At 37.0% G+C, this 19,012-nt stretch overlaps 1 pseudogene; it reads left to right on the top strand.

The window, feature by feature from the left end:
• Positions 1 to 244: 244 nt before the first annotated feature.
• On the top strand, positions 245 to 18,736 carry LOC141691060 (thaumatin-like protein 1; annotated as a pseudogene).
• The last annotated feature ends 276 nt before the right edge of the window (positions 18,737 to 19,012 follow it).

Raw genomic sequence — 19,012 nt, forward strand, 5'->3', positions numbered from 1 at the left:
CTGGAAAATTATAGACCAAAAGGAATAGACGTTATATAGCCGCACAGCCAAATAGTGTTTGACCAGGAAGGGCAAATGAAATGTAGGGGCCCATAGAACATCAAAGGAGAAACAATGTTCAGTCCAATGATTTTAAAATATTTCTATAAAGCTGTTCTTTTCGTTCTATGAAATTGACCAGGCTACTCCTTTCCGGTTTTAGTCAAGTAATTGCGTCATCCGATAACTTAAACAAACGATATATATGAGGTATATTTATACGAGTAATGCTTACTCTGGTTAATCCAAAAATTTTAATATTTACCAAAATTTACGAGAAAAGAGTTAAGAGTATTATGTATCAATTATTCTTAAATTAATTATGACTTCTTTAAAGATTAACATTCACATTCGTAAACAAATGTGATTATACAGTGACCAGTGCAGACACTCCCCCCCTTTTTTGAAACTTCTGGTTTTGAGCTACCCCAACAAATTTCCCGGTCCTTCCAAGCTCCAGCAGGCTGGTCTGGTCTGTTCTGGGGTCGAACAGGTTGCAAATTCAAAGGAACAGGGCCAGGTTCATGCCAACAGCAGATTGTGGTTCGGGTCAAGTAGAATGCAATGGCGCTGGAGCTTCACCCCCTGCTACAGCCTACACTAGCTGAGTTTACACTTGGCTCTGGTAGTCAGGGCAGTCAAGACTTTTATGACGTTAGCTTGGTTGATGGATACAACGTGGCAATGATAGTCGAAGCAATGGGGACGCATGTAAGAGTGCCTGTGAAGCATTTGGGAAACCGGAGTATTGTTGTATTGGTCCCAATAATACTCCAACTACTTGCAAACCATCAGCTTACTGATAGAATCAGGCAAATTGATCATATATTTGCAGTGAAGCTTAAGATATATTTGGAGAAGATGAAGTTTTGTTAACAGAAGTGAGAAAAGTTTACAAACTCTATAACGAAGATTCAATATATACACCTGAAAATGTAAAGTAAAACCTCCCCACTATCTAACTCTCCTACTGACTATTTGTAACTAACTTGACACCCGTATCCAGTTAATATACAGCTGTATAAACTGAATATCTGACCTATATGCTCTATATTAACATCCCCCCTCAAGATTGAGGGTGGAACAGGTTGCAAACCCAATCTTGGAAAGCAGATACTGGAGTGTGGAGGAAGACAATGACTTGGTGAAAAGATCAGTTGGTTGATGAGCAGAACCAAGATGAGCTGTTTTAATGAGCCCTTGTTGAAGTTTAGAACGAACAATATAACAATCAATATCAATATGCTTAGTTCGTTTATGGAACACAGGGTTGGCAGCAATGTATAGGGTGGATTTATTATCACAATAGAGTGTAACAGGGGTCAAATCAGGACAACCAAGCTCTTTACACAGATTAAGAAGCCACTGAATTTCACAACAGACATCGGCCATAACACGATACTCTGCTTCCGCAGTTGATCGTGAAACTGTTGACTGCTTCTTAGCCTTCCAGGAAACAAGGGAGGAGCCAAAGGTGACACAATAGCCAGTCAAAGAACGGTGAGTAGTTGGGCAAGCACCCCAGTCAGCATCGGAGTAAGCAGTCAGAGTAAAAGGACTGGAAGCAGATAGAATGATGCCCTGGCCAACAGTGTGTTTAAGGTAACGAACCACTTTGTAAGCAGCATCTAAATGACACACTTTATGAGCATATAAGAACTGAGACAGAACATGTACCGGGTAAGTAATATCAGGACGAGTGATGGTGAGGTAAATGAGACGACCTACAAGCTGACGATAAGAAGAAGCATTGGGAAGTAATGGAGAGTCCTTGTTGATCAAAAGAGTATGGTGTTGTTCCATATGAATGACAGTAGTTTTTGTGTAATATCCGGGATATAGCGTGTAATTATTTTACTATTAAATAATTAATATGTGTGTTCAGTATCTATTCTGTGAGTTAATTGTTAAGTGATATATGTACTTGAATATTCAAAAATAATGTTAATTGAATATTTTAATTTTTATATGTCCAAAATAAAATATAGATAATTGTTATATCTTCCTAATTATTTTTATGTTGATTTATAGATTTATAAGAATCATATGAAATTTTTGAAATCTTTTTCCGGGTAATTAAAATCTATTTTATAAAAATGGGAACCAACCGACGTCAACCGTTGTTATGTTTTTGGAACCCGAAACTCTACCGAGAACTCCTTCCTAACCTAATTGTAATATTCCGAGCATTTTCCATGTTTCGACTTTTTCGATCCGGCGTACGGTTTGTCCTGCGCGGGTCCCGGCACAACATTTTCGATACAATATTCGTTTCGGTAAATTAATAAAACCCGTATTTTCGATAAACGGGAGCTTTTTATTAAACTATCCCAATTATCACTTCGTAGTACGTGTAACTGGGTGCTGAGACCAAGACCGCAGTACAAATTGTACTGATTTGGATAACTATCCCGAAAACCGATACCGTTTGGATCAGTTTTTATAAATAAACGTACCATTTTATATCCGGAATGATCCAACGGGATACTAATTTTCCGTAATTATAAATAGCCTTTTACCGTATTTTATTTCGTATCAAAATCATTTGCAGACAGATAAATATATAATTTTACAGAGAAAAATCTTATATTCATAAACTGTTCTAAGAATCAAACAGCAAAACGAAGGCGTTACCGATCTCTGTTTTCAAAGCTTGAGTAACCAAAACGAAGGATTTGAAGTGTTCTATCAGATTCTGAGCTTTGTTTCACTGCAGAATCAAAGGTTTATTTTCTGGAAATTTATTTATTTTCGAATTAAATTTATTAAAAATATGAATTTTTGTTCGGATGATTGTTTGTATGATTTGATGATTGCATGTTGTAGAGCTTGTTTTCCTGATGATTTTCATATGTCATACGTCTGATTTGGAGTTCAATAACATGCTCAAAAGTGAGTTTAATTTTCGAATTTTAAAATTAGGGTTTATAACCCGTATGAATGTTCTTAATTGAAATTTGGGGGTTTCTTATTCTGTGATAGATTGATGTTGTGTTATAGTGGGTTGTGTTCTCTGTAAAATTAGCAATCTAGTCGTATAAGTTTCATGAATCAACGAGGTCTGTAGAGAAGGGAGTTGTGTTTTGAAAGTTTTCGATGTTCGCCGGAAACCGGCGATGTTCTTGGCCAAATTCCGGCCAACTCAGGAATGATTATAATGATTTGATTGCATGAATTTGTTTCTGGTGAGGTGTAGTTGTGATCTGGACAGTTTGGTGGCCTGAGGTGACCGGAATCGTGTTCTCCGGCCACACTCCGGCGAGTCGACGGCGGGGGTTTGCAAAATTGCAAACAGGCCCCTGGACTTTTGGGGAAGAAACAGTTTAGTCCCTCAGGTTTCCCGAGTTTGCATATTTTGGATTCCTGTTTATAAATTATTTAAAAATCATATTTCTCATTTATTTTTATTATAAAAATTCGTTTTTAATTTCTGAAAATTCTAAAAATTATTATTTTAATTTCGAAAATTATTTTTAATTCACAAATAAACCTGAATTAATTATTTAATTAATTTCAGTTAATTTTTAATTGATTAATTAGTCAATTAATTCGAAAATTAATTGATTAATTGATTTAATTAATTATTAATTGATTTTTAATTAATTATTTAATTAGATTTAATTATTAAAAATGATTTAAAAATTCTGAAAAATAGTTTCGAGCTTTAAAATATTATTCTAAATTATTTTCAAGGCTCGATAATTATTCTAAAATTGTTTCGGAGCCAGAATTGGCCAACCGAACCCTGTTTATTAACCCGAAATTGATCCAACGACCCGTTTTAATTCCGAAAAATATTTTAAAAATTATTTTAAAATACCAGAAAGCCCATTTATGACCGAGACCTCTTTATAAATGATATGTCTTTGATTACGTGATGTATTATGTGTTATACGTGACTGGGTGTTTGACTATCAGTCTATATACTCGACATTTACTTGGTTATTGCATAGATTTCAATCCGTTAATCGGATTTGGGTAAAACGAAGGGTAGATAGAAGTGTGCATTGAATAGAATCTTGTGAGTCGATAATTGATAGATGCTTATGATATGTGAGCAGAAGAGGCAAGGCGTAGGAAAGGGAAACAGATAAGTTGAGGAGTAAGACGATTGTGATCGGAAGCGAGTACAGAGTAGTAAGCTAATTCCAGGCAAGTGTTCTGAACTTTCTCTAGATATTGAAATTCTTGATAGTCTTGTTGACATTGCAAGTGCTTTGAAGCACGGAAACCGAAACCCTGATTTCAGTTATTGTTCTTGAGCCATGAACCATATTCTTTCTAAACCATTGATTATTGTAAACCTAAACTCGAACCTTAAATATACGATACTATTACATAAATACATGCAAACAAAATCCCAAACACTGAACTGAATTACTTGTACATTCAACCACTGTATCCTATGCTTTGAGAGCCCAAATCTTTGCAACCCTGAAATATTGATTCTTTTGTTATCCAATTCTTTCATCACCCAGCAGTCAAGCTTTTAAACTACTTTATTGATCCTTACAAAGATTGAAACCCTTTCATTGTTAAACACTCATTGTTGTTAATGATTCTGGTTATTGTTAATTATTGCATATTCTGTTATTATGTTAGAATTGGATTGTTTTTATAAAATTGTGGACCAGATTCGTGGTCAGACCATATAATGGTCAAGTTAGGCCAATGTGTGCCTTGGATCCAGTAGTTAGAGCAATGCTGTGTGCCTTGCTCGGGGTTAGTGCGTGACTGATCAGCAGCCTAACCTTGGTTTTTAAATTAAAAGTATATTATCCAATTCTAAATCATAATCCAATATTCACTTGATATCATAATCATAGTCACCTGATGATCATTATTCTCAGTTTTGTTATTATGACTTGCTGAGCTAGTTAGCTCATTTGTGCGATGTTGTTTATATTCTTTCCAGTTAAAAAGGAACCAGTTGGTAACGAGGATCCCCAGTCCAGCGCGAGAGCTAGGGGTTCAGGTTGAGGAAGTTGAGCTAGTAGGCTTCTTTTGGGATAAATTAAGTTTGTAAAAGTTTGTAATAATGTTTGATACTCAGTGTGAGTTTGAAATAGTTGGGATTTGAACAGTTTGTAATATATTAGTGTGTTGGCTTGTGTGCATACTTTAACCTGTCGCGGTCCGTGGTGGTTGATAAGTAGGGTCACTGCATATATTATTATTATCTTTATTATTGTTATAAGCAGGTTATAATTAAGGTGTGTGTGTGGACCCCAAACTTCTGACCCGGGTTTGGAGGGCGCCACAGGTTGGTATCAGAGCTACAGGTTATAAGTCACTGACACAAGCCTAGGTTAACGGGAATGGGTAGAGGGTTAAGATTAGAATTAAGGCATAGGATGCGAGAACGATGAGAGGGTGAGTGCTTCTGTATATCAGGTATTAGTATAGTTTGCGAGATTCTTATATTACGATATGATTTCAGATAGCAGAGATGGCCGACTCTTTTATTCCTGTATCAGCTGATCATTCAGAGCCTTCAGTTGGAGTTCCGTTTTCGGATCCACATCCTGTTGTTCCACTAACATTGGCTATTCTACCTCCACCGGTGTTGCAGCCCGTACCACTGCAGGCTATTCCACCTCCAGGCATGAGGCCACCTGTTAGAGGACCCCCACCTGCGGATTCAGGCTTTACTAGTCATTCAGTCACGGGAGTACCTTTCCAGTTCTCTTCCTATCCTGTCCCATATCATCAGTTTGAGGCTTGCCTTATGGAGCAGCGATTCCTACAGGGTCAGATCCAGGAGTTATTGCACATCATGTGTACTAGATAGATGGGGAGTGGTGAGAGGCGACTTAGAGAGAGGCTCCAGGCGTTTCGTAGAACAGCTGCTGTGAGGATTGCTGAGGCTACACATGAGGACATCACCCCTGATTTCCTAGTCGAGTGGGCTAAGTGGGTTCTAGAGGAGCTTGAGGAGATAGGAGGTCCAGATTTGCCATGAGTCAGAGATTCAGAGATGGAGATGCTGAGAAGTGATTGTTATGGTTATGTAGTATGTACAGTAGTGTGTAGTGTGTATCAGTAGACTTTTGAGTTGTATTTATAGACTAGCTATGCTGACTAGTGAGTAGGTTGTTATACCCTTTTTGCTTTTACTTTCGAAGCGTCTTTACGCTTGTACTACCCTAAAACTTTTGATATATATATATATATCAGTACCTTTTTCCTTTCCAGCACTGTCATTTATTTTATTGCACCTGTTTTACCTCATCTTATTTATTGCACCAGTTATACCCTGTGATACCATGTACCCTGTTTTCCATAACTGTTTATATTCTGTAAAGAAGCATGCAATTTACTTAGTTACAACTGTTTTCAAAAAGAGATATTCCTGTTTTACAAAACTTTTCTTTTATGCAAATATTTGATTTAAAAGCTAAATAAATTGATTGATTCTTTACAGAAAATGCCTCCTAAAAGAAATACCCGCACCAACACCAGAAATGAAGAAACCAACAACAACAACAATCAAGATGATATAAACCCGAATGTGAACCCAGGACCTATGGACCCAGCAGTAGCCCAGATTCTTCAAATCTTGGCTCAACAAACAGTTCACCTAGCACAACAACAACAAAGACAGACCAATCCCCAGGTAACCTTCAAAACTTTTCAGGCAATAAACCCACCAGAATTCAAGGGTTCCTTAGAGCCAATTGAAGCAAATATTTGGTTAAAGGAAATAGAGAAGGCATTTGCCTTAGTGAAAGTGAAGGAGGAACAGAAGGTTGAGTTTGCAAGTTATTATCTGAAGAATGAAGCCACCTATTGGTGGGAGATGGTGAAAACATTGGAAGGTACGGATGTTATTACTTGGGAAAGGTTCAAGGAATTGTTTCTAGAAAAGTATTTTCCTCAGTTTGTTCAGGATCAAATGGAGTTGAAATTTTTAGAGTTAAAGCAAGGGAATATGTCGGTAACAGATTATGAGGGGAAGTTTGAGGAATTGTCAAGGTATGTGCCGTCGTATGTTGATACTGATAGAAAGAAAGCTAAGAGATTCCAGCAAGGTTTGAAGCCATGGATCAGAGGGAAGGTAGCTATTTTTGAATTGGAGACTTATGCAGGAGTAGTACAGAAGGCTATGATCGCAGAGACAGAGAGTGAGATGTTCCAGAAAGATAAGGAAAGCAAGAAAAGGAAAGTTGAGGGAAGTGAGGGTCAGTCACAAACAGGGAAGTTTCCAAACTTTAAGAAGGGCAAGTTCCAGCCAGGAAGAAATTTTAATTTCAGAAGACAAAATGTAGGAGACGGAGGACAGAGCAATCGTCCAGCTAATGTAAATCAGCCGAATCAGTTGAGATTAACTTTTCCAGATTATCAAATTTGTGGAAAGAAGCATGGAGGAGTTTGTAACAAGTTGAATGTGGTATGTTTCAAATGCAACCAGAAAGGGCACTATTCAAGGGAGTGCCGAAATCAGCCAGCAAATAAGGATCAGCCTATCCGGAATCCAGCAGTAAAGGTTCCAGCCATTGGATTTACATGCTTTAAATGTGGGAAGCCAGGACATATGGCCAGGGATTGCAAGACACCAGCCCCAGTCAGTAATGCATTGAGGATTATGGGATCTACCCCAACAGTGAATGAGACTCTAAGGGCTAGAGTTTTTGATATGTCAGTGAAGGATGCTATCCAGGATACGGATGTCGTGTCAGGTACGCTTAATGTGAATTCTTTATGTGCCAAAGTGTTAATAGATTCGGGAGCGACTCGATCATTTGTTTCACAAGACTTTGTTAGTAAATTAAATTGTCCAGTTGAATGCTTAAATGAAATAATGACTGTGGAATTAGCAAATCAAGAACGTGTAACTGTGAATCAAGTTTGTGAAAATTGTGAGGTTGAGATTTCTGATAGTAAGTTTTGTGTAGATTTGATACCATTTAAGTTAGGAGAATTTGATGTAATATTAGGGATGGATTGGTTATCTAAGCATGATGCTCAGATAGATTGTCGGAATAAGAAAGTAATGGTGAAAACGCCAGATGAAAGAATAGTAACGTTCAAAGGTCAGAAACAAGTAAAGAAGTTCTTAACAATGATTCAAGCCAAGAAGTTATTACGGCAAGGATGTGAGCATTTCGTAGCATATGTAATCGATAGGAGTCAGGAGCCAGCAAAACTTGAAGATATTCCAGTAGTGAATGAATTTCCAGACGTATTTCCCGACGAATTACCAGGACTTCCTCCAGATAGAGAAATTGAATTTGCGATCAACTTAGAACCTGGAACAGAACCGGTGTCCAAAGCCCCGTACAGAATGGCGCCTGTAGAGATGAAAGAGCTAGCAAGGCAATTGCAAGAATTGTTAGAGAAAGGAGTAATTAGACCCAGCGTATCCCCGTGGGGAGCCCCGGTATTATTTGTCAAGAAGAAAGATGGAAGCATGAGATTGTGCATTGATTATAGGGAACTCAATAAGCTGACAATCAAGAACAAGTATCCGTTACCCAGAATCGATGATTTGTTTGACCAATTGAAGGGAGCCAAGTATTTCTCCAAAATTGATTTAAGATCGGGATATCATCAACTAAAGATCAAGCCAGAAGATATACCAAAGACAGCTTTCAGAACAAGGTATGGACATTATGAATTTCTAGTGATGTCTTTTGGATTGACCAACGCCCCAGCAGCGTTTATGGACCTGATGAATAGAATTTTCAAAGAGTATTTGGATAAGTTTGTTATTGTGTTTATAGACGATATTTTAATCTATTCCAAGACAAAAGAGGATCATGCGGAACATGTGAGAACGACTTTGGAGATTTTAAGGAAGAAGAAGTTATATGCTAAACTGTCGAAGTGTGGGTTTTGGCTACAGGAAGTTCAGTTCTTAGGACACATAGTCAGTAATGAAGGGATCAAAGTGGACCCGGCAAAGATCGAAGCAATTACGAATTGGGAGAGACCGAGAACACCCACTGAGGTAAGAAGTTTCTTAGGATTGGCGGGATATTATCGTCGATTTGTTCAGAATTCTCAAGGATTGCCACATCATTAACAAAGCTTACACGAAAGAATAAAAAGTTTATATGGAACGACAAGTGCGAAGAAAGTTTTCAAGAATTGAAGCAGAGATTAATTACGACACCTGTTTTATCACTTCCAGACGATCAAGGGAATTTCGTAATTTATAGCGATGCTTCTCATAAGGGACTAGGATGTGTTCTTATGCAGCACGACAAGGTGATTGCTTATGCGTCAAGACAATTAAAACCACACGAACAGAAATACCCTACTCATGATTTGGAGCTAGCAGCCATAGTTTTTGCTTTAAAAATTTGGAGACATTATTTGTATGGAGAAAAGTGTGAGATTTTCACGGATCACAAAAGTTTGAAATATATATTTACCCAGAAGGAACTTAATATGAGGCAAAGGAGATGGTTAGAATTGATCAAGGATTATGATTACTCGATTAATTATCATCCCGGTAAGGCGAACGTTGTAGCAGATGCGTTAAGTCGGAAGGAAAGGTTAAATGTGTAATCTGTACCTGAAGAAATATATAAAGAATTTCAGAAATTAGAATTGGAGGTTAGAATTTGCAAACCCGAGGGAGCAAAAGTATACAGTATGATTTTCCAACCGGAGTTATTGGAGAAAATAAAGAAATGCCAGAAAGAGGTAATGGATCAAGATATAAATAGTTTGGTAGGTGAGGAATTATGCACGCAACAAGATGATCAAGGTATTCTTAGGTTTTCTTCAAGAATTTGGATTCCACCAGTGACGGAGTTAAAGAATGAAATTTTACAAGAGGCACATAGCTCAAAATATTCCATCCATCCAGGGAATACCAAAATGTACAGAGATTTACAGAAGAATTATTGGTGGCCAAATATGAAGAGGGAAATTACGGAATGGGTTAGCAAATGTTATACTTGTCAGAGAGTTAAAGCGGAGCATCAGAGACCAAGCGGATTGCTACAGCCATTGGAGATTCCAGAATGGAAGTGGGAACATATTGCCATGGATTTCATAGTTGGATTACCAAGGACAAGGGTTAATCATGATGCCATTTGGGTTATAGTGGATAGACTTACCAAGTCAGCTCATTTTCTGCCTATAAATGAAAGATTTTCGCTCGACAAGCTAGTCCATATATACCTAAAAGAAATTGTAGTTCGTCATGGAGTTCCAGTGTCTATCGTATCTGATCGAGATCCAAGGTTTAATTCAAGATTTTGGAAGAGTTTTCAAGAATGTTTGGGAACAAAATTGAATATGAGTACGGCCTATCACCCGCAGACGGACGGCCAAAGTGAAAGAACAATCCAGACAATCGAGGACATGCTACGTGTTTGTGCTATTGATTTCAAAGGAAGTTGGGACGAGCATTTACCCCTGGTAGAATTTGCTTATAACAACAGTTATCACGCCAGCATTGGGATGCCACCTTATGAAGCCCTTTATGGACGCAAATGTAGATCTCCATTGTATTGGGACGAAGTAGGAGAACGCAAAATACTCGGACCTGAATTGGTACAGCAGACAAAGGAAGTTATTGAACTTATCCATAAAAGATTAATAGCCGCACAAAATCGTCAGAGGAGGTATGCAGACCAGTCAAGGAAAGACATGGAATTTGAAGAAGGGAGCTTGGTATTATTGAAAGTATCACCATGGAAAGGACTAACGAGGTTTGGGAAGAAAGGGAAGCTAAGCCCAAGATATGTCGGACCTTTTGAGATCCTAAAGAGCGTTGGCAAAGTCGCTTATGAATTGGCGTTACCTCCGCACATGGAGCACATTCACAATGTTTTTCATGTATCGATGCTCAAAAAATATAATCCAGACTCCAGGCATGTAATAGAATATGAGCCAATAGAGCTTCAGGCAGACTTATCATATGTAGAGAATCCAATAGAGATTTTAGAGGAAAGAGAGAAAATATTGAGAAATAAAGTGATAAAGTTAGTAAGAATATTGTGGAGAAACCCAAAGGTTGAAGAGTCAACCTGGGAGTTAGAAAGTGATATGAGAGAAAAGTACCCTCATTTGTTTTCTTAGGAGATTCTGAGGACAGAATCCTTTTAAGGGGGAAGGATGTAATATCCGGGATATAGCGTGTAATTATTTTACTATTAAATAATTAATATGTGTGTTCAGTATCTATTCTGTGAGTTAATTGTTAAGTGATATATGTACTTGGATATTCAAAAATAATGTTAATTGAATATTTTAATTTTTATATGTCCAAAATAAAATATAGATAATTGTTATATCTTCCTAATTATTTTTATGTTGATTTATAGATTTATAAGAATCATATGAAATTTTTGAAATCTTTTTCCGGGTAATTAAAATCTATTTTATAAAAATGGGAACCAACCGACGTCAACCGTTGTTATGTTTTTGGAACCCGAAACTCTACCGAGAACTCCTTCCTAACCTAATTGTAATATTCCGAGCATTTTCCATGTTTCGACTTTTTCGATCCGGCGTACGGTTTGTCCTGCGCGGGTCCCGGCACAACATTTTCGATACAATATTCGTTTCGGTAAATTAATAAAACCCGTATTTTCGATAAACGGGAGCTTTTTATTAAACTATCCCAATTATCACTTCGTAGTACGTGTAACTGGGTGCTGAGACCAAGACCGCAGTACAAATTGTACTGATTTGGATAACTATCCCGAAAACCGATACCGTTTGGATCAGTTTTTATAAATAAACGTACCATTTTATATCCGGAATGATCCAACGGGATACTAATTTTCCGTAATTATAAATAGCCTTTTACCGTATTTTATTTCGTATCAAAATCATTTGCAGACAGATAAATATATAATTTTACAGAGAAAAATCTTATATTCATAAACTGTTCTAAGAATCAAACAGCAAAACGAAGGCGTTACCGATCTCTGTTTTCAAAGCTTGAGTAACCAAAACGAAGGATTTGAAGTGTTCTATCAGATTCTGAGCTTTGTTTCACTGCAGAATCAAAGGTTTATTTTCTGGAAATTTATTTATTTTCGAATTAAATTTATTAAAAATATGAATTTTTGTTCGGATGATTGTTTGTATGATTTGATGATTACATGTTGTAGAGCTTGTTTTCCTGATGATTTTCATATGTCATACGTCTGATTTGGAGTTCAATAACATGCTCAAAAGTGAGTTTAATTTTCGAATTTTAAAATTAGGGTTTATAACCCGTATGAATGTTCTTAATTGAAATTTGGGGGTTTCTTATTCTGTGATAGATTGATGTTGTGTTATAGTGGGTTGTGTTCTCTGTAAAATTAGCAATCTAGTCGTATAAGTTTCATGAATCAACGAGGTCTGTAGAGAAGGGAGTTGTGTTTTGAAAGTTTTCGATGTTCGCCGGAAACCGGCGATGTTCTTGGCCAAATTCCGGCCAACTCAGGAATGATTATAATGATTTGATTGCATGAATTTGTTTCTGGTGAGGTGTAGTTGTGATCTGGACAGTTTGGTGGCCTGAGGTGACCGGAATCGTGTTCTCCGGCCACACTCCGGCGAGTCGACGACGGGGGTTTGCAAAATTGCAAACAGGCCCCTGGACTTTTGGGGAAGAAACAGTTTAGTCCCTCAGGTTTCCCGAGTTTGCATATTTTGGATTCCTGTTTATAAATTATTTAAAAATCATATTTCTCATTTATTTTTATTATAAAAATTCGTTTTTAATTTCTGAAAATTCTAAAAATTATTATTTTAATTTCGAAAATTATTTTTAATTCACAAATAAACCTGAATTAATTATTTAATTAATTTCAGTTAATTTTTAATTGATTAATTAGTCAATTAATTCGAAAATTAATTGATTAATTGATTTAATTAATTATTAATTGATTTTTAATTAATTATTTAATTAGATTTAATTATTAAAAATGATTTAAAAATTCTGAAAAATAGTTTCGAGCTTTAAAATATTATTCTAAATTATTTTCAAGGCTCGATAATTATTCTAAAATTGTTTCGGAGCCAGAATTGGCCAACCGAACCCTGTTTATTAACCCGAAATTGATCCAACGACCCGTTTTAATTCCGAAAAATATTTTAAAAATTATTTTAAAATACCAGAAAGCCCATTTATGACCGAGACCTCTTTATAAATGATATGTCTTTGATTACGTGATGTATTATGTGTTATACGTGACTGGGTGTTTGACTATCAGTCTATATACTCGACATTTACTTGGTTATTGCATAGATTTCAATCCGTTAATCGGATTTGGGTAAAACGAAGGGTAGATAGAAGTGTGCATTGAATAGAATCTTGTGAGTCGATAATTGATAGATGCTTATGATATGTGAGCAGAAGAGGCAAGGCGTAGGAAAGGGAAACAGATAAGTTGAGGAGTAAGACGATTGTGATCGGAAGCGAGTACAGAGTAGTAAGCTAATTCCAGGCAAGTGTTCTGAACTTTCTCTAGATATTGAAATTCTTGATAGTCTTGTTGACATTGCAAGTGCTTTGAAGCACGGAAACCGAAACCCTGATTTCAGTTATTGTTCTTGAGCCATGAACCATATTCTTTCTAAACCATTGATTATTGTAAACCTAAACTCGAACCTTAAATATACGATACTATTACATAAATACATGCAAACAAAATCCCAAACACTGAACTGAATTACTTGTACATTCAACCACTGTATCCTATGCTTTGAGAGCCCAAATCTTTGCAACCCTGAAATATTGATTCTTTTGTTATCCAATTCTTTCATCACCCAGCAGTCAAGCTTTTAAACTACTTTATTGATCCTTACAAAGATTGAAACCCTTTCATTGTTAAACACTCATTGTTGTTAATGATTCTGGTTATTGTTAATTATTGCATATTCTGTTATTATGTTAGAATTGGATTGTTTTTATAAAATTGTGGACCAGATTCGTGGTCAGACCATATAATGGTCAAGTTAGGCCAATGTGTGCCTTGGATCCAGTAGTTAGAGCAATGCTGTGTGCCTTGCTCGGGGTTAGTGCGTGACTGATCAGCAGCCTAACCTTGGTTTTTAAATTAAAAGTATATTATCCAATTCTAAATCATAATCCAATATTCACTTGATATCATAATCATAGTCACCTGATGATCATTATTCTCAGTTTTGTTATTATGACTTGCTGAGCTAGTTAGCTCATTTGTGCGATGTTGTTTATATTCTTTCCAGTTAAAAAGGAACCAGTTGGTAACGAGGATCCCCAGTCCAGCGCGAGAGCTAGGGGTTCAGGTTGAGGAAGTTGAGCTAGTAGGCTTCTTTTGGGATAAATTAAGTTTGTAAAAGTTTGTAATAATGTTTGATACTCAGTGTGAGTTTGAAATAGTTGGGATTTGAACAGTTTGTAATATATTAGTGTGTTGGCTTGTGTGCATACTTTAACCTGTCGCGGTCCGTGGTGGTTGATAAGTAGGGTCACTGCATATATTATTATTATCTTTATTATTGTTATAAGCAGGTTATAATTAAGGTGTGTGTGTGGACCCCAAACTTCTGACCCGGGTTTGGAGGGCGCCACATTTTGCTTGAGAAAAACCAACATCATGAATAATGTCAAGAGTGTATTTCCGTTGATTCAAGTAAATGCCCTCAGCAGATCTTGCAGCTTCAATCCCAAGAAAATACTTGAGAGCTCCTAAGTCCTTAATTTTGAAATGAGTGACCAAATAATTTTTAACCAAAATAATAAGCTGAGAGTCATTACCAGTAACTAAAATGTCATCTACGTACACAAGAATGGCAACGGTAGAAGTCTTTTGATGAAGCACAAATAAACTATGATCAGAGTGAGCTTGCTTAAACCCAAATTGAATTAGAACAGTGCAGAATTTAATAAACCATATTCTAGGAGCTTGCTTCAAGCCATACAGAGATTTGAGTAGCTTACGGAGCAAAGGCACACCAGTATAGGCAGAGACAGGCACAACATAGCCTGGAGGTAAAGACATATACACCTCCTCATGAAGCTCTCCATGCAGAAAAGCGTTTTTAACATCCATCTGAGTTACTGGCCAGTTATTAGCCGCAACAAGAGCTAACAGAACCCTCACAGTAGTCATTTTTGCTACAGGAGCAAAAGTTTGGAAATAATCCAAGCCTTCAGTTTGTGTGAAGCCTTTGGCTACAAGCCTGGCTTTGTACCTATTAACAGAACCATCCGCATGATATTTAACCTTGTAGAGCCATTTTCAGCCCACAATATTCTTATTAGGAGGTAAAGGGACAACGTCCCATGTATGATTGGCTTCCAGGGCTGCTAATTCCACAACCATGGCTTCACACTAAACACTGTATTTACTAGCCTGATAATAGGTCTTGGGTTCATAGATTTGGTCTACTTTGGTTAAGAAACTCTGATAAGGAGCAGTGAAACAACTATAAGACAGATGATATGTATTAGCAGATGTAGAAGGAAGAATGTGTGAGGGAAGATTAGTGTAGTCAGCAAACTTGGCAGGTGCCTTCCTTTGTCTAACAGGTCTGCCAGATGGAAGATTGGAAGAAATTGGAGGAGGATTTGATGGAGAATCAGAAGCAGAAATAGATGAAGTATGAGACTCATCAGGGAAGTCAGGAAGAGCAGATGAAATGTGAGATTCAGTAAGAGTGGGAGTGGAAGAACATAAAAGCTGATCCTCAGAAATGAGAGGAGAATCAGTAGGAAACAAGTGTGTATGAAACTGACTAGTAATTGTGTGAAAAGGGAATACAGATTCAACAAACAGAACATCCCTAGATAGAAATACTTTCTTGGTAGCAAGATGCATCACTCTATATGCCTTGGTGCCAATTGGGTAACCAAGAAAGACACACTTGAGAGACCTATCAGTAAACTTATCTTTGTGAGGACTAAGATTAGTGGCAAAACATAATGAATCAAAAATCTTTAAATGAGAATAGATCGGCTTATGGTGATATAGAATCTCATAGGGAGTAGCACCTTGTAAGACAGAGGTTGGTTTTCTATTGAGAAGATATGTAGCTGTCAAAAGACAGTCACCCCAAAAAGTCAAAGGCAGATTAGCCTGAAGGCGAAGTGCTCTAGCAATATTAAGTAGAGATCTGTGTTTTCGTTCTACAACCCCATTCTGTTGAGGGGTGTAGGTGCAACTGGTCTGGTGAAGAATACCAAGGTCAGACATTACCGTAGTAAGAGTGAAAAACACACCTTGTTTGTTTAGACAAATGACACATATCACATTGTGAGAAATCACACGAGGTAGAAGGCAAAAAATAAGAGAGATACTTCATAGTAGAAGCTGCTGGATGTCCAAGTCGAGCATGCCATAAAGCTAAATCTTGCTCAGTATCAGAAGCAACATTGCACTGAAACACATTGTTAACATACGATTGGTGCAGAGTATATAGTCCCCCCCCTGAGCTTTACCAATCTCTTTGACTATCTTCAAAGAAGGGTCCTGAATAAAACAACTAGTATTATCAAATGAGATAATGCATTTATTAGCTTGAGAAAGTTTGGAAGTGGACAACAGATTATAGGTGAAAGATGGAACACACAACACATGATCAAGAATTAAATCAGAAGTCAGAACAACTCTTCCAACATGAGTAATATCAACAGAATTGCCATTGGGCAAATGTAATGAAGGGTGAAATGGTTGTACATCAGTTAAAAGGTGTAAAATAGAGTGATGTGGTCAGTAGCACCAGAATCAATGATCCACATCATTGAATCGGTGTTTTGACAGTTTGTATAGCCAACAAAGTGCTGATGAATACCTGCAGCATGCACGGTATTAGCAGAAGCACCCCAACCAACAGCAGGAGGACCAGAATTATTCAGATCTTTAAAACTAGCTTGAATCATCTGCAAGATCTGCTTGTATTGAGAATCAGAAAAAATAGTTGAGTTATCTGAAGAAGTACCAGGCTGAAAAATAGATGAGGAATCTGCAGAGTGGACATTAGCAACAGACTTGTCAGCAGAAGTTGCATTCACTTGAGGTTTGCCTCTGAGATGTCTAGGAACAGGCTTTGGCTTGCCATAAAACTTGTGCCAATCAGGAAAACCATTTAGACAGAAATAGTTCTCTCGAGTATGGCCATTAGTTTGGCAATAGTCACAGTAGAGAGTAGAGGCATCCGAGACTTGTTTCTTAGCAGATTTATTGGTCTTATTTCCATAAGGATTATACTGCTTGACAGCCATAGCAGAATTTTCAGAGAAAACTGTGGAAACAGGTAATTTTTCTAGTTGTTGCTCCTCTTGAAGGAGTATACCATAAGCTTCACTTAAAGAAGGAGCTGGTGTAATCATCAGTATATGACCACGGGTAACAGTAAATGTCTCATTTAATCCCATCAGAAACTGAGCTAACAGATTAGCTCTAAGAAATTTTGCCAATCGCTGATTAGTATCACAGGTGCATTTAGCACAGGAGCATTTAGGCATTTCAGAAAGAGACTCTAATTCATCGTTAAGAGATCTGAATTTAGTAAAATAGGCAGAGATGTACATAGTACCCTGAGTGAGATGAGCCAGTTCATGCTTGAGATTAAACAGTTTAGGCACATTAACATGAGCAAATCTAGCAGCTAAATCATTCCAGATATCTTTTGCACAATTCATAAACATCACACTTTGACAAATTTCAGGAGAAACGATATTTAATATCCAAGACGTAACAATATCATTGCAGCGATTCCAATAGAGTAATAAGTTTGAATTAGATGCATGTTTAGCATAAGATCCATCAATAAATCCTAATTTGAGTTTGGATGATAAGGCGATCTTCATCGATCTACTCCACTGACTATAGTTATGTTCAGAGAGAGTTACGGTAACAAGAAGTATACCTGGATGATCTGATAAATTAAGATAATAGGGATGATTACAGTCAATTAAAGTACCAGATCCAGTTGAAGTTGAACCTTGAGCAACAGTTGAGTAACTTGCTGCCATTGTTGAGCTTTAACTTCGGTGAAAATTACAGAAAATCTAAGATAATGAAGATAGAGATGATAGTAAAGATGATAGATGATGATAAGATACGGAAATGAGGAGGATTTAACGTATTTGAAGCTCTGATACCATGATAGAATCAGGCAAATTGATCATATATTTGCAGTGAAGCTTAAAATATATTTGGAGAAGATGAAGTTTTGTTAACAGAAGTGAGAAAAGCTTACATACTCTGTAACGAAGATTCAATATATACACCTGGAAATGTAAAGTAAAACCTCTCCACTATCTAACTCTCCTACTGACTATTTGTAACTAACTTGACACCTGTATCCAGCTGTATAAACTGAATATCTGACCTATATGCTCTATATTAACACTTACGCGGCTCTGTTTAAGATGGCTTGTCCGAGAGCTTATAGTTATGCTTACGATGATTTAACTAGTACGTTTACTTGCACGGGGGCTGATTACACTATGACGTTCTGTCCGTCCATTCCAACATCACCAACAGCTCTTGTTGATGCCACCCTGACAACAATAAAGGATGACGGCTCATCAGTCACGGGTGATCAACAACCAAGTACAATGAGCGGTGCTCCAAGTCCTGGTACATCAGGGTTTGAATCTGGCTCTGGATCAGGACCTGAACCTAAGGTGATGACAAGGATCAAGCGACTCATCATGAAGAAATTATTCACATTCTACTTTACGAGTTTTCTTCATTGCCTTGGCTTTCATTGTTTTCTTGTAATCTTTTTGCTTTTGGATTAGGAATAATTATCAAGTTGTAGTAGAAACATCTAGCCATTGGCCTACTTGGTGTTTAAATTGTTCATTGATTTACTCCTTTTTTATTTATGACAGCTTAGTTTATTGTTTATAATACGGAAAAAAATTTATGCTAGGACGTAGGTGGATAATATATAGGAGAAAAAAGGGTTAAGTGGTGAAGAACATGTGTTGGTGAAGAACCTAAATATACTAAAAAAGGGTTAAGGGTTTTTTTTTGTCTTATTTTTTTTGTCTTCAGTATCAGTTTCTGCCTGAGTGTTT

The sequence above is a fragment of the Apium graveolens genome, chromosome 10 (genome assembly GCF_009905375.1).
Source record: "Apium graveolens cultivar Ventura chromosome 10, ASM990537v1, whole genome shotgun sequence".
NCBI lineage: Eukaryota > Viridiplantae > Streptophyta > Magnoliopsida > Apiales > Apiaceae > Apium > Apium graveolens.